Source organism: Octopus bimaculoides, chromosome Z, assembly GCF_046866305.1.
Source record: "Octopus bimaculoides isolate indiv1 chromosome Z, ASM4686630v1, whole genome shotgun sequence".
Lineage (NCBI taxonomy): Eukaryota > Metazoa > Mollusca > Cephalopoda > Octopoda > Octopodidae > Octopus > Octopus bimaculoides.
Window position 1 is genome coordinate 36786452 of NC_142944.1, and position 4360 is coordinate 36790811.

The following is a 4360-nucleotide window of genomic DNA, read 5'->3' on the forward strand; positions in this document are numbered from 1 at the left end:
ACATCCTTCGTGTTTCACATCGAAAAAAAAAAAAAATAGTCGAAATCTATTTTCACCCCATACGATGATCTTTCTAGGCGCCTCTTCTAATCGATACACTAGTTTTTTTGTTTTTTTTTTTGCTTTTCTTTTTCATCTACCGTTCTTTAAAGCTACTTCATTGCTTGCTCCCCTAATTTCTCTTCCAAGTGAGACCCACCACCTGTTTCCAATGATAGCCCCCATCTCACTCGCCAACTTTATCTTAACTTACATGATCCTGAAGGTTTCTGTGTTGAGATAGACACCTTCACTTTGCCAAATTGATTTTCTCTAAGTTTACTTACAATTCACGGATCAGATTCGTGGAGTCAACTACTGAAAGGTGAAGGCAACTTACACTAAATCTAAAAATAAAAAAAATAAAAAAGACTGGCGAAAAATTAACTAAAACTTAATCTTCGATGTTGATGACAAGCTGTGATTTGTCCAAGTGGACAGTTGTACATTTGAGAAACAAGTGTTTATTAGATTGAGAGTTTGAAATATCTGAGCAACTTTGCAAAGCTGTTGTGCCTGACTCTCCTAGCAACTATTCCTACACAACCTCGGCTTAAATTCGTGATATCATTCCAGTTGTCCACTAAGATTAATGAATGACACTTTTCCGGGGACATATAAAAAAATACGACCAACCAGCTCCAGGTAGAGTTATCTAAATGAAGGTACACCGCTATTATTGCTGCGCATATTATTTGGGGTCTAGAAAGAGGGTACCTACCTCTAGATTCAAACGTTTTCGAAAAAGGCATAAACCCGAAAAAGGCATAAACCTCAAACCTCAATCAGGAGGACAATTGCATACACCTCTATAAATCCTGAACTTTTTGATGGTTACATCATTTAAACTTAGTAACCTGAGATCGTTAAAGAGAATTCCTTGGCAATGTTTACTGCATATCACGTGCATATATACGGCCTATTCTCAGTATGACTATTTTAGGCAGAAAAGAAAATTTTTTAAAAAAATCAGGAGTTACTTATTTTAGTCTAGAGACATTCCTTGTTTGAGACCATTGATGACAGACCTTTCCAACTCACTCTTTTCTTCAAGATTCCTACAACATAAACATAGGTATTGCTGAGTTGGGGAAAAGTTCACTACGTGGTTTTGGGTTCAGTCCCAGTTAGTGGCACCCTGAAGAAGTGTCCCGAGCAGCCAATGCCTCGTGAGTGGAGTTGGTTGACGGAAGCTGTGTGGAAGCCCGTTATGTGTGTACGTGTGCGTGCATGCGTATAAATATACCTTTGTGTGTGTTTGCGTTTGTCTCTCACCTCTTGAAAACCCATGTTAGTATGGTTACGTCTCCGCTACTTAGCAGTCCGGCACAGAAGAAACATTAGAATGATCACTGATGAATATGTGTAGTACTGTTACATCGATCTACTGTCATCTAAACTCTCCTAGATATAGAGATTCCCTCGAACTGGCAAAGTCCCCACTCCGGAACAGTTTTGAAAGACGAAGGCTGGATAAGATCATAGAATTGTAGTTGGTGGCACAGTGATGCGCCAGCTTCAGCAACTAATCTTCAAAAGACAAGAGCTTGATTGAAAAAAGCTAAACTTGCTATCTCCAATTCAGTTTTTGTACCTATTCCTACCTATGGTCATGAATGTTAGATAATAACCGAAAAAGTACGATTGTGAATACAAGTGGATGAAATGGGGCTCCTTTAAAGGATATCTGGAATAACGTTATTCGACAGAGTGCAAAGCTCTGAGATCAAGGTATTTCTCCAGGCAGAGCCGCTACTTCACTGCATTGAAAGGTCACAGCTCCGGTGTAACGGGTATGTGATTAGAATATCGCAGTGAAGAACCGCAAGACGGATTTTTGAAGTTGCGCAACAAGAAGGGTAACCTGGGGGAAGATCAAGAACGAGATGGAAGAATAATATTCACTGCCTCAGTTGGATGTGCTTAAGAATCCAAACGGCATGTCTGATAACATTTACTTCTGATTGGACCCTACAGAAGAGGTACCTCAGGATTATACCCACACGACCGTCCCAGGAATAGCAGGCAGAGAAAAAGGATGGATAGAGTTTTACCTAAAAGCAAAAATAGAATTCCAGATAGTATTATCGTATTATTAAAAGATTTATTCAGCAATCAACCGGATATTTTATAATCTGTCAATAGCTTTCATGAGAGTATTTAATCTTTACGTTAGTAAGTTATTATTCTCACACATCTCCCTATCACCCTAGCCTTATTACTACCACAATTATTTCTCTAACACTTATTGCACTGGCACCCCACCTCCGAACACATACATACATACGTATGTATGCATATGTGTATTTGTTTATACGTATGTAAGTGTACGTATGTGTATGTGGGGTGGAGGGGGTGTATTATAATGCTATGTATGTATGTCCTGTTACTAAAACGCAAATAGCTTGACTGTTCATGCGAAAGATTTGGCACAACAATGCTACACATTCATATCTTTTATATATTTTATTCATTTATTTATCTATTTCGTTATTCATAATAGATGCCGTATAAATTCTAATTGTATTTGACACCAGTAAACTTTCTTGACAGAAGAAACAACTCAAGCGGGTTTTACATAGCTTCTATTGACATTTTATACAAGAAAACAAAGTAAAGCTGTTTCATTTGATGGTTTAAATTAATGATGTCACATTTATAGGAAATTTTCAGGTACACTTCATAAGTAGTAGTAGTAGTAGTAGTAGTAGTAGTAGTAGTAGTAGTAGTAGTAGTGGTGGTGGTGGTGGTGGTGGTGGTGGTGGTGGTGGTGGTGGTGGTGGTGGTGGGAGTGGTCGCAGTAGTAGTGGTTGTGGTGGTAGTCGTGGCGGTGATGGTTGTTGTCGTTGGTAACTGTTAATGCCCACCTTTGAATATATTCAACAACCGATAATTGGATTCATTACTACTTTCATATTTAATTATTTGCATATCTGTTGACAGTATCACTGAATTTTTTCCTGTTTTTCCGAAAGTGTATTTATTGTTGTTGTTGTTGTTTTTCTTCAATATTTGACAGACGTAGGAAAAGCTGTGTAATTAAAAAAACTTCACTTTGCAAACCATCTGGTTTCGGGTTCAGTTCCATTGCGAGGCACCTTAGGCAAATATCTCCTACCATGGCCCCGGGCTGGAAACTAAATGTGTGTGTGTGTGTGTGTGTGTGTGTGTGTGTGTGTGTGTGTGTGTGTGTGTGTGTGTGTGAGTGTGTGTGTGTGTGTTGTCCTGCACTACTTCTTGACAATGGGTGCTGGTCTGTTTACGTCTCCCTAACTTAACAGTTCGGTAACAGAACCCGATATAATAAGTACCAGGCATTAGAGATAAGTACTGAAGTCTATTCGTCCAACTATACTCTTCAATGCGGTGTCTTAGCCTGACCGCAGTCCACTAACCGAAGCAAGGAAAAGATAAAAGATACGAGCTTCCGAAAGTTTGTTTATTATTTAACAATATTTCATATTCAGTATCCGTTTCAAACGTAGGTCACATGATTAATGTTGAGAACCACTTAGTGGGGCAAATGGTTTTTACAATAACATTAGAAGTTTTTAGTTCCATTCTTTAGCAAGTTGGTGCTTCGTGTAACCTCTAATATAATTAAGAATTTATTGTATAGCTGTTCAATGCTAATACTCGCTTGCTACTACAAATGTTATTGTTATTATCAATTATTTAGATTTGCCCCTGATAATAATAATAATAATAATAATAATAATAATAATAATAATAATAATAATAATAATAATAATAATAATAATAAAAGCCCTGATGCAGTACAGGCAGTGGCTCTCATGGCTTCTGATCTTAATTGATTGGAAGTGTTATCTTGTACATTGTTTTGTCTTGGTATAAAAGATGGGCTACAGCAAATATTCTGCTCAATACCACAGGTTTGCTTGTCAGTTGTTTGACCTTAACCAGTTGAGCATGTCCCTTGGTGGCTGACGATATGTGCATCTCTGATCATGAGCAGAAGTAGTGGGGGAGCATCATAGCCATGTGTTCAGAGGAATTCTTTGGGGTTTGAATAATTCACCTTTGGAAACAGAGGTGTTTTGCTCAACATTCTCAAACAAACCTTATTCAGGGACCTTTTGAGCGGAATGGGCTACTCGACCTGAAGAAAATTCTAACTGGGCCCCACCTGCGAGGTCATGCGCTGTTTATCTTGGAATGAGATCACCATGTCGCACACATATAGTTGTGATGCATGTGCCTGGTGTACCCTTATCAGACGGGTAGTTATGATGGGTATACTGGGCTTCGTATATTTTACCGCAGTGTCACTTTGATGGCATGCGCATTTTAAGATAATAAT